Here is a 12,911-nt window from a genome sequence, read left to right as displayed (position 1 = left end):
CCTTGGTGTGAGATATTACAGTCCCAGTAGACTTGATTTAAACATAAAATCCCATTATAGACAAAACAAACTAGGGTATCACCCTATCTTGACACCTCTGACTCAGCATTCACCTGTACCCCTCTTTCAAGCCAAAGGAGGATTTGAGATTTTCACGTATGTATTTTTGAGATTTGCCAGCTGGGGAGCCAGACGTGTTCTGGCAAATAGGTGGAGCAGCAGAGAGAACTTCCACTCGACCTTGGATGTTTCACTCTGCCACTCAAATGCTCCACTAGCTTCCCGTTGCCCTTTAAATGGAATCCAAATTCAGCCTCTTCCCAGGCCCTGCCCGCTCAAGCCCTGCCTACCGCCACCCTCCCCTCACACAGTCACCCCCTGGCTGTCTCCCACCCCACCTCACCACACCAAGGCACCAAGCCCATTCCTGCCTCTGAGACCCCAACAAGCTGCCCCTCCTGCTGGCAGAACTTCTCTCTCCACCCTGCTTCCTTGCTGCCACTCAGGCCTTGCCCTGAAATGCCACCACTCTGCTGGCCTCCCTGACTGCATCCCCTCAGGAAGGCGCTCTTCCTTGTCTATCAGAACCCTCTGTCCTCTTCCTCCATGGCATTTGCTACGATTTTAATGTATGTGTGTGCAGCCCATCTTCATTATTTGCACGTTATGTGTTCATAGACTTGCTTCTTAAATTTTACCTTCTAACTCCAAAATCAATGTTGAAATCACCATCAGGGTCATTTGTAAACAACACAGAGCAACAAAACATTTGAGTCACCCAAGGCACAACAGGGTGACATTCTACCTTCTCATTTCTGCTAACTCTGGTACTCAAACGACTACCTTTTAAGCGGTCAGCTTAGTGCCATGTTTTTCATATTTACGTACTTTTCGTTGGTGCTTTCATTGGCTGCTGCAAATGGCCACCAAGGCTAGCACTCAGGTGCTGTCAAATGGTCCCAACATGATTGAGTGCCCTCTTGGCGGCCATTCCTAAAGGCTTCCTCTCTGTTCTACTTTAACAGAGACCAGGAGAAAGAGGGGTGAGGCAGTAGGAGCAACGTAGGGAGGGATAAGTGGCCGACCAATTAATGGCTGCTTTACATGGTGATCTGCCATCAAGGAGCCCCAACTAGAATAGTCCACCCCCAAATGGCACCTGTTTTCGAGATGAGAAGTTGGGGCATTGGGCAAGCACCTGTCAGCTCTGTCAAGAACCAGGCCACTGGAAATGAAACTGCCACAGGGGTTGAAGGACTCCTGGGTCAGAACCGTAGACTTGTTGGCCCCAAGCTGAAAAAGCCCTTCTCTCTGCCCAGCTTCCAAAGTAACCACTGTCATCAGGAGGACAGCCTAGGGTCAGTAACAATCCAGGCAGAGCTGTAGGCTTGCTTTTAGGGATGCTACTGCATTCTATGCAGGCCAGCTCTCCTCCCAGGCCAGCTGGGTAATGGAAGTCAACAGGGTGTCTTCCCTAAGGAGGTTCACATCTCCCTTTTGATGTCTCATCCAGTATCCCATGGGAAGAGATAGACAGGTCTGGACCTCACATATGCCTGGCCAGGCCTTAATGCCCATCTGGTTACGATCAAACCCCTCCTGTCAGTTTCCGTTTGCCTCTCAATGGAAAAACTCCTGGTTTGGACAGTGCCTTCCTTAGTACCTCTAACAATGACTCTGGCCTTAGTTTTAGACCCTGTGTATTTAATCTGCTTGTTAGATTCCTTTGCTCCAGGCAATAAAACTATAGATGGCTGTGCACATGAAACCTCAAACAGAGACAGTTTCTGTGAGCTAGTGCTGCAGCCCCCTCAACAGGCCACCTGCTGGAACCCTGCCTTGACCATGGTTCCCTACTCCACCCCTACTCAGCTTGAAGAACTCAGCGTCGGGCCTCGCCCAAATCCCTAGCAGCACATACACACTAATGTAACAGGAGTGTTCTACCCTATGGCAACCAGGCATATGCTTATCTTCCCGCTAACTGGGCCTGACTCTTGCTTTCCTATTTTCCCCTTTGCCCTCCTCATTTTGGCCATCTTTTCACCATGGGCAATGTCTCTAATATCTCCTTTTGTCCTCCTAATCACTGTGCTCCTATTTCTACCATGTATAATTAACTTATTCCAGGAATGAATGACTGCTCTATCCCAAGCCATCGCGCAGGAGCAACACCAGACTGTTCTTCTTCTTCAATCATTCCGATCCTGAGTATAGATCCTTGTGCCATGTCTACACCCCGTATCTGCAGGAAGTAGCCAGAAAGAAACCAGCACCCCATCTCTTTATCTGTACTCAGTCAGGACTGATGGAACAAGGACATAGCCTTAGCCATTGTAGGTTCTTGTTACCCCTGCCTTCTTTCAAGAGACCAGTTCAGTCTCACCCCCTGCATTCTTCCCCAGGTTTGGAAGCCAGTGGGCCAAACTTGAAGAACCAAAATGGAGAAGCTCACCTCTTCCTACTGTCCCCCACCCCCATCCCTAGCCCACTTAAGATATAAAAGGGCTCAACCTACTGAGGCCTGGCCTTCTGCCACATGTTTGGTCTGTGAGCATGATGGCAGTTGTTGACCTCTGCGAATTTATTTTCTCTGAATAAATTTTGCCTGGTTGGGGGGGGTGGTTGTCCCGAGTCCAAGAAGACTGTAACACACCTTACAAAGGAAGTGTGTGTGTCAAGTAAGAGGACAATTGGAATTCAAAGATAAGCTGATTTGGGACCAGCATAGTGGCATAGCAGGCTGTCACCACCTGAGACGCCAGCATCCCAGATGAGCATTGGTTTGAGTCCTGGTTGCTCCATTTCGAATCCAGCTCTCTGATAATGTACCTGGGAAAGCAATGGAAGATGGCCCAAGTACTAGAGTCCATGCCGCCAGTGTGGGCGAAGCAACTAGAGTTCCAGACTGCTGGCTTTGGCCTGGCTCAACCCTGGCTATTGCGGCCAATTGGGGAATGAACCAGCCAATGGAAGATCTCTGTTTCTCCTTGTCTCTCTGTAACTCAGCCTTTCAAATAATTTTTTTAAAAAGATACTTATTTTGTGCAAAATTTTTAATCCATGCATAATTTTTGTCATTTTCCATGAATGTTTTGAAGTTCTTAATTTACATTGAAGAAGCTGGCTTTCCACACAAACACACTGCATGGTTTATGTATCAACTGGTTGATGAAGCCAGGGTCTCAGGAGAATTTCACTTGAACTTCCTCTTGGAGCAATGGTTCCGTATTCACTAATCCGGGGCTTGTTGTGGTTTGATAGGACCTACCAGCCTGCTTCTATACGACATTATTTTTATAAGAGGACATTGATGGGTATTTTAAAGTGTGGAAATCTAGGCTTCCATCTTACGGATGAGGATACTAAGGCCCAGAGATGTCAAGACGGCTGCCCCTGGTCACCAGCCCGCCACGGTAGAGGCAGGGCGAGGACGCCGGGCCTCTGAGCCGTATTCTTGAGGCTTTGCCTATACACTTACTCTCCTGCCAAGACACACAATGGGAGTAGCTTGGAATTTGCCCTCTTTGGACCCTGTTTTTCTATCTGGAGCCACTTGAGGGAGGAGGAAACAGAGCCCATGGTATGTGCCCCTTCCCCAAGGCTCTGAAAGGCCCTTTGTGCCAACTTCTGTGGACATTCACAGGCCTGTGCAAGGCAAAGCCATTAGCCTGCAGGTCACAATTCTCGCCTTCATCTCAGAGCTGAGATATTTTGGCCTTTTTGCTTCTAAATGCACCCTTTGCTTTCTTGGAAGCTGAAGCAAGGGAGGCCAGGTTTGGGAGGCCCTGGGGTAGAGGGGGCAGGGCGGGCTGCGGGAGGAGAGGGGCCTGTTCTGCAGACCTGGTTGGGGGAGAAACCGTGTTGATTATCTCCCAGGCCCAGCTGTGGAAAGGCCTTAGCTCCACAGCAGATTATAAATAGCCCAGAATCTACTTGCAGCCACTTGAAACTAGGGTATTTTTTTTCCCCTGTGTTAGAAGAACAGGGCTTCACAGCTATCCTGGGCTCCCTTCTTAACCCATCCCCAAAGAGCTGTGATTTATGTCTTAGCACCATTACTGGGACCAAGGCTCACGCTGCCCTGACAAACAATGATTCATTCATGGCCAAGTTCCATGCAGAAGGAGGCATTCCTTTGGAAGCCCTCGCTTTCATTCTGGCACAGATATGCTGTCCCAAGAGATCACAGAGGGGCAGTTCCACCACAAATTCATTGCCTTGGGTTTCACCAGGCCCTCTCTGCCCTTGTGCGAGCAGGGCTGGGGAAGGATGGGGCAGAATGAGGGTCACTGACCTTGGGGGAGGGGAGCAGATGCTAGAGAAGAGCTGATCTGAACTTGATTGTCGGCTGAGATACCCAGGAATGAAAAAGCCAGGGACGCTGGACCTCTTCATTTACAGTTGAGTTCTTCAAGGAATCATGTCTTAACACAAATGTCCTAGAGACCCTTGGACCTGTGGGTTCACTCGTTAGGGTTAGGGTTGAAGGGCAGGTTACAAACAAAGCACTTTTCACATCCTGCTCTCATATGACCTTAACACCTATTTTGTTTGTTTTGTTTTTCTGGAATCAAAGATAACACCTGCTTGTTGTAGAAAAGTTTTAAATTTTCAGGAAAACAGAAGGAAAAAATTCTATACAAATCCATCACTCCAAGAGAGCAATGTTTTCATGAACCTATTTCCAGACCTCCCTCACTGGATATATGGGTAGATATAATTTTACCTAAATGGGATTATGTGTGTTATTGTGTTCACTGGGCTCTTGGCAGAAATAGATGGCACACCCAAATGGGCAATAAAGGAATGGTTTACATAGCTGCGGGAAGAGACTAGGAAAACCAGCAAAGAACAGCGCAGTTAACCAGGACTAGTCATAGGGGGAGGCCATTCTCACCCCTAGGGCCGAAGGGCCATGGAGGGAGTAGTTCCTGCAAATCAGAGCCCAATGGGAACTGGGACTTTAAGAGACAGCCAGTCAAGCAAGCCAGCAGAGATGGGGCAAGAGGAATAAATACTCCCACCTTCCTCTCCTCCCACCCTCTAACCGCTGACTCTTCCCATTGACCGACCCAACCAGAGCGAGGGGGCACAGAAGCCCGTTGACAACAGTCCACAGAAGGGTTACAAGAAGCAAGCAGAAAAGCCTTCGAATCCACTAAACTGCTGCTTTTATTATTCAATGGTAGGACAAAGAGAACCTTCTAACTCAATAAATATGGGTCAACATACTTTTTTAGTGGACCTTGGATTATATATGGTAAGTTTTTAACCAAATCCCTGGTTGACGGACAGTCTCAAGAGCTCAAACAATGCTGGATGAGCAGATCCGAAGGCACAAGCTCTGTGCACTTGAGATGTGTATTTTTTCCACCCCTCCTTGTCATGTTTTAGAAACTGAGGCTCAGAGCTGCTGAGATTTGCCCCAGCCACACAGTGGTAAGCTGACTTTTTGTAATCTTCAATTTTTAGAGCATTTCTAAAATAGAAAAAGAAATAATCAACCCTTAGTTTTGAGAACAGAATGAAGAATCCGTCTTCCCCTGAAAGTCCTATCACTCACGTGGCCCTGGAAGGGAGGGGGTGATGAGCTCCCAGGAGAACAGGACCTCAGGGTGTCATGGGGGACAAAGAGGAGGCAAGTCGGGGACAGGAACTGAGGAAGTCAGGGTGGGTGCTTGGGGCACTGTCCTAGACAAGGGAGACGCCATGGTGGAGACTGGGAGAGGAAGGGAGGAGGTGGGAGGGGAAGAGGAAATGATGTCACAGGACATCTCTTCTCCGGCTTCACAGTAGACACAGTTCTGTGGGAAGAGGGGAGGAGACAGGCTGGCGAGCCAGACAGCAGTGAGCGGAGAAGGGGCAGGTGCAGGCCAAATGCTGCCTCGTGCGCTGCAGCCACTTCCCAACTGTGCCTTGGTCTCCTCCTCCCACCAGGCTTGTGCCCAGGGCTGCTTGCCATACGCATGGGACTTGGACTGAGCAGGTGCTCCACACATCCCATTCCTTCCCTCCTCACCCAAAGCTGGGGGCTGGGGCAGAGGGACTCTTGAACTCGATTCTTGAACTCCAACAAATATTTATTGAGGATAGGACAACCACAAAGGTAAACAAGATTCTTCTCTTGTTTTCAAGGGTCTTAGAAACTCTCAGGTGTATGAACCCTTGGGGTGTGCGAAGGCTTCTGGGTCTTTGCCTAAAGAACCTGTAAATCTCTTACTTCCTTCATGGCCCACTCCCATGGGAACCCAGACAAAACATGTCCCCCCCTCCCACTCGCACCCCATAGCATCCAGTCTGCTCCTCTTGCTCTCTCACCTTCTGGCTTGGTCTAGACCAGGGATTACAAGGTGTGGACACAGATAGGTTTTGTTTCCTTCCCATCTCTGCCCCTAACCTGTGTGTCTCAGTCTCCTGACCTAAGGAATGGGCACAACAAAATATCCTGTCCCGGAGGGCTGCAGTGAGAACTGAAAGAGCCAAGCAGGTGCAACCGCACCTGGCACAGAGGAGCCACTCCTCAGTGCACAATACAGTTGTTAGGATTCATTGTTGCCCACCTGGCGCAGAGCAGGGGCTCGGTGGACATTGGACAAGAGAATTAACGATGTCTATTCATCACCAAAATAGCTGGATAAGATACGATTCCAAAATGGCCTAGAATCAACAGCACACAAAAGACAAGACATGTGGAGCAGCACATGGCAAGGGAAAACAGGCTCTCTGACGAGCAGCCCAAGGAGGAGGTGCAGCTGGGGCCCAGCAAGAATTCACCTGCTGGACACAAAGAACAGAGGGAAAAGGGGCTGTGGAGTCCCAGCTCCTGCACTTCTTGGCTGTGCAGCTTGGGACAAGCTCCTTAACCTCTCTGGCCTTCAGTTCACATTTTTCAAATGAGGAGGAACAGCGGCCGTGAGGGGTGCTCCGGGCCCAGGGAGAGGCGAGCTGGCTGCGGGGTCCCAGCATTCTCGCCGCTGCTCCAGCAGCACTGCTAGTAGGTGCTCCTCAGGGTGGCTCTTTGCCTGGAGAGCTGCTTTGAACTTTCCCATCTGCGACGTCCTGGCTCTGGGAGCCTGTGCTGGGCTGGGGCAGAAGGCTGGGAGGCTGGCCTGTGCCCACAGAGCCTGGCTCTGCTGATTCCAGGCTCCTGCTGACAGCCCATCTGCTGGATCTGCCGAGGCCAAAGCAATGAGGTAGAAGTCGGGGCAGGAGTCCCAGGGTCTGAGCTGGACGCCAGCCTGGGCACTGACTTTCTGCTTCCCATGATGGCTGCACAGGGGCCATCAGACCACACCCCCCTGCACTCCCTAAATGCATCCCCTGGGCCTCAGTTGCCATGGAGATGGCCTCAGCAGCCCTGCCTCTCACCCTCTGACTCTAGTACCTGCACCCCTACCCCTCTCATCTATTCCTCCCTCCTTTCCTTCCTTCCCATCACAAACATATACTGGGTGCTCCTACACACCAGGTACCACTTCAGGTGCCCCGATACAGAAGGGAGCTGGAGCATGGAGTCCCTGCCCTCATGGAGAGTGTGTTCCAGAGGGGAAGAGAGAGAAGGGGCAGATACATGTGGCGTAAGGGAAATAATGCCCAAGTGGTCTCCCGAGCAACAGGGGAGCAGAGGCTTGGATAACTGAGGGTCCTGCCGGCTGGGTGTTCAGAGACAGAGGCTTCCAGGCAAGGGAGCAGCTGGCACTGGAGGCCACGCGACGGCCTGCAGGGTTGTGGCAAGTGAGGGGTCGGGGGACGAGAAGGGAATGGGTTGACCTCAGCGGCCAGGTTCAGAGGACCCTGGAGGACACAGCAGATGCTGCATTTTATTCAGAAGCGAATCTGTTTCCGCAGAAGGAGGCAAGCACGGTGGGGGTGCTGTGAGCAGGTGCTGGAGGTCTCACTCGGCCTGCTGTGTGCAGGACTGGAGGGAATGAGGTAAGCAGAGATCTAGTTAGAGGGTCGCTGCTGCCACCCAGGAGAGAGGACGTGGTAGCTGGGAATAGGGTGCAGGTAGTTGGGAATGATCAATGGAGCCCACCCCCCCCCCCTTTTTTTTAAGATTTATTTTATTTATTTGAAAGAGTTAGAGAGAGAGAGATAGAGACAGAGAAGGGTCTTCCACCCACTGGTTCACTCCCCAAATGACTGCAACAGCCTGAGCTGAGCTGAGCTGATCTGAAGCCAGGAGCCAGGAGCTTCTGCTGGGTCTCCCACACAGGTGCAGGGGCCCAAGGACTTGGACCATCTTCTACTGCTTTCCTAGGCCATAGCAGAGAGCTGGATTGGAAGAGGAACAGCTGGGATTCGAGCCAGGTATAGGCACTGCAGGCCAGGGCTTTAACCCACTGCACCACAGTGCCGGCCCCACCAACGGAGTCTTAAGATTTGCTTTGGATATACAGTCCACAGAAGTTGTGCCCCAACAGGAAACGATGTGGAAGAAAAGGTTATTTCTCAAGGATGACTTCGTGGGGCCGGGGCTGTGGCACAGCAGGTTAAGCAGATGCCTGTAACACTGGCATCCCACACAGGTGCTGGTTCGAGTCCTGGCTGCTCCACTTCTGGTACAGCTCCCTGCTGATGTACCTGAGAAAGCAGGATGGCCCAAAGTGCTTGGGCCCCTGCCCCAATGTGGGAGACCTGGATGACGCTGTGGACTTCAGTCTGACAGACCTGGGAGGTAGCAGGTTATAGCTCATGTGGGTGAGTCTCTGACAGCTACAAAGGAGACTCACACTGAGTTCCAGATTCCTGGCTTTGGCCTGGTCCAATCCTGGTTGTTGTGGGTATTTGGGGAGTAAAGATGGCAGATCTCTCTCTCTCTCTCTCTCTCTCTCTCCCTTTCAAATTAATAATTTTTAATTTTTTTTATTTGACAGAGTTATAGACAGTGAGAGGGAGAGACAGAAAGGTCTTCCTTCCATTGGTTCACCCCCCAAGTGGCCACTACGGCCGGAACTACACCAATCCAAAGCCAGGAGCCAGGTGCTTCCTCCTGGTCTCCCATGTGGGTGCAGGGGTCCAAGGACTTGGGCCATCTTCCACTGCCCTCCCGGGCCACAGCAGAGAGCTGGCCTGGAAGAGGAAGAGCTAGGACTAGAACCGGCACCCATATGGGATACCAGCACTTCAGGCCAGGGCGTTAACCTGCTGCGCTACAGCGCCTGCCCCTCAAATTAATAATTTTTTAAAAAATATAAGCTCAGCTGAAGAGGAAAGTCATATAGGGAAAGCTGAAACCAGATTAACAGGAGAAAAGCCATCTAAGAGTGGCATTCCAGAAGCCAGAAAGTGTTTGAAGAATTAGGGTATGGGGCTGTCACTGTGGCATAGCGGGTAAAGCCTCCGCCTGTGGCACCTGCATCCCAAATGGGCGCTGGTTCAATACCGGGCTGCTCCACTTCCGATCCAGCTCTCTGCTATGGCCTGGGATAGCAGTAGAAGATGGCCCGGCCGGTGCCGCGGCTCACTAGGCTAATCCTCCGCCTAGCGGCGCCGGCACACCAGGTTCTAGTCCCGGTCGGGGCGCTGGATTCTGTCCCGGTTGCCCCTCTTCCAGGCCAGCTCTCTGCTGTGGCAAGGGAGTGCAGTGGAGGATGGCCTGAGTCCTTGGGCCCTGCACCCCATGGGAGACCAGGAGAAGTACCTGGCTCCTGCCATCGGATCAGCACAGTGTGCCGGCTGCAGCGCTCCAGCCGCGGTGGCCATTGGAGGGTGAACGAACGGCAAAGGAAGACCTTTCTCTCTGTCTCTCTCTCTCACTGTCCACTCTGCCTGTCAATAATAATAATAATAATAAAGAAGATGGCCCAAGTCCTTGGGCCCCTGCACCCACGTAGGAGACCCAGAAGAAGCTCCTGGCTCCTGGTTTCAGATCGGCACAGCTCCAGCCATTGCAGTCATCTGGGGAGTTAACCAGTGGGTGGAAGACCTCTCTCTCTCTCTCTCTCTCTGTCTCTCTCTCTCTCTCTCTCTGCCTCTCCTCTCTCTGTGTAACTGTGACTTTCAAGTAAAGTAAATAAATCTTAAAAAAAATAATTAGTGAGGGTGAGTGGAATAATGGCCCCCGAAGATGTCACCATCCTAGCCCTCACACCGTGCCTATGTGGGCTTCCGCACCAGAGATGTGCAGGTGTGGCTACGGTTAAAGACTTTGAGAGAGGGGATGGGCTCGGATTGCCCGGATGACGCTAAAAGCAAAGAACGTGTTCCAGCTGAGGGCAGAGGGAAGTGTGACCGTGGAAGGAGGACGATGAGATTCAATGTCATTGGCTTTGAAGATGGAGGAAGGGGGCTACCAACCAAGGACTGAGGGAAGCCTCTAACACCGGGCTAAGGGGAGCAAGCAGACTCCCCTCAGTGCCTCCACAGAGGAGTGCAGCCCGGCCTGCATTTCAGCCTGCTGACACCTGCCTTTTGACTTCCAAACTCCAAAACTGTAAACTAATACCTCTGTGCCACTTTAAGCCACTAACTTTGGGGTCACCCACAGCAGAAGCAGAAGCAATGGAAAGCTAGTTCAGTCCAAGTCTGGCTGAAGAGAGAATGAAAACTCTCCCCAAGACCAGGGGCAGCCGGGAAGTGGGCAGAGATGGCCCTGGGCCCCAGGGAGTTTCTGTTCTTGTTTTCGAGGTGGGAGACGTGGCTGCAGGCTCGAGAACTGACAGGAAAGAGGCGAGACTGTGAGGAAGCAATACGGGGCTTGCAGTCCAGCCAGGAGCTCCGTCCCCAGCCCCGGGCTCTCTGCAGTCAGGAACAGAGGGGAGGACAGACAGCAGGTCGGCCCCTTAGGTCAACCTCTCGCACAAGACAAGGGTCTCTCCCGAACAACTCGGACACAGAATCATGTCTGCTGCTCCGCTCTCCAGGTCTGGTTCTGCAAGTGCTTTGTCTGTCTGTCTGTCTGTCTCTCTCTCTCTCTTTATAAGGCAGAGTTACAAAAAGGTAGAGAGAGGAAGAGGGAGAGAGAGAGGGAGAGGGGGAGAGAGAGAGAGAAAGAGAGAGAGAGAGAGAGGTCTTCCATTTACAGGTTCACTCCCCAAATGGCTGCAATGGCCAGAGCTGGGCTGATCTGAAGCCAGGAGCCAGGAGCTTCTTCCAGGTCTCCCATGTGGGTGCAGGGGCCCAAGCACTTGGGCCATCTTCCACTGCTTTCCCAGGCCATAGCAGAGAGCTGGATCAGAAGTGGAGCAGCCAGGACTTGAACCAGTGCCCATAAGGGATGCCAGCACTGCAGGTGGCAGCTTTGCCCGATACACCACAGTGCTGGCCCCCATTGATCCGTTCTTTCTGTCACCTGTTTTCCAGGGCTGGTGAGATCTCAAGGTTCTTTTAATGTGTTTCTCTGAGCACCAAGACCGTATCTATCTTGTTCTAGGTGTTTCCCAGCCTTGTCGAGATAAGACATTTATCTCAGCTGACTGCATACTTTAAATGACTTGCTCAAGGCCACATAGCTGGTAACTGGCAGGGTCAGGACTTGAACCCAGGAAGCCTGGTCCAAGAGGCCCCTTTTAGAACCAGTCTACTGGGGCCAGCGCTGTGGTGCAGCGGGGTAACACCCTGATCTGAAGCTCCAGCATCCCACATGGGTGCAGTTTCAAGACCCGGCTGCTCTACTTCCTGTCCAGCTCTCCGCTATGGCCTGGGAGAGCAGTAGAAGATGGCCCAAGTTCTTGGGCCCCTGCACCTGCGTGGGAGACCCGAAAGAAGCTTCTGGCTCCTGGCTTCAGATCGGCGCAGCTCTGGCTGTTGTGGCCAGTTGGGGAGTGAACCAGTGGATGGAAGACCTCTCTCTCTCTCTCTCTTCTCTCTCTCTGCCCTCCTCTCTGTGTAACTCTGACTTTCAAATAAATAATAAATAAATCTTTAAAAAAAAAAAAAAAAAGAACCAGTCTACCACACCGGTATGCAAGAAGTGAGGGGAGAGAGTCAACCCTAGGTGCTAACAGAGCCCAGCAGAAAGGACCCAGGGCCTTGGGAAAGACATCTGAGGTTGGTTTTGAAGAATGCGGAAGATGTAGCCAGTGAAGAAGATAGGAGGGGGATTTGAAGTGAAGTGGAGACCGTGAGCGCCTGAGCCAAGGCGGGAGATGGCTGCAAGGTGACAGGAAGCGCTAGACGCTGGTTCTCTTTTGCTGTAGAACAGGAGTGTGACACAGGTAGAAGGATGCGGTTCCGGGGCCGCAAGCCCGCTGGGCTTAGCCGAGGGCTCAGGACCTGTTTCGGAGGCGATGGAAAGCTCTGAAGGAGCCTGGAGACAACTCTGCAGGTGCCAGGGCCTCCACCGACAGGACCAGGGTCCAGGTGTGGTCCCAGGGCTTGATCAGGGAACCAGAGGCAGCAGCATCCCAGAGGCAAGCCCAGCCCATCACCCCCATGCCTGACTCTGGGCTGTCCAAGTCTGCCAGGCTTCAAGTTCAATTCGGAAAAGCAGAGGCCAGGGACCGAAGCCGGGAGAGAGCCCGAGCAGTGTCAGAGGAAGGAGCAGGAGCCAGGCTCTGAGTGCCCGCAGACAAAGGGAGAGCGCAGGCTGAGGGATGGGGCCAGCACGTGACACCTGGGCCACAGGCCCGGGCAGCAGCGAGGCAGCTGCTGGGATAACAGCTCCTTTTGTCCTGCGTGTAGATTCTCCAGAAAAGAAAGAATCCCAGGCTCTGCTTCTCCTGCTGGCACGATGCTGGCCGCCCGGGGCCCTGCTGCGAGGGCTTGCATGGCATCTGGGGGCCAGTGAGGCCCCTCCACTGTCTCGTTGCTTCCAGGCATACAGAAGCAGCAAGGTGGAGTGGCGTGCCAGCTATTCTGCAAGGGCTTGGGAGGCTGGGCTGAGGCAAAGCTGGCTGGGAACTGAAGGATCCCGAAGCTCTGAATTAGAGAGAGTCTGAGGGGCCAAACTCCTCCTAGTGCCTCCA

The sequence above is a fragment of the Oryctolagus cuniculus genome, chromosome 6 (assembly GCF_964237555.1).
Source record: "Oryctolagus cuniculus chromosome 6, mOryCun1.1, whole genome shotgun sequence".
NCBI lineage: Eukaryota > Metazoa > Chordata > Mammalia > Lagomorpha > Leporidae > Oryctolagus > Oryctolagus cuniculus.
Note: the sequence above shows the minus strand (reverse complement) of the source record.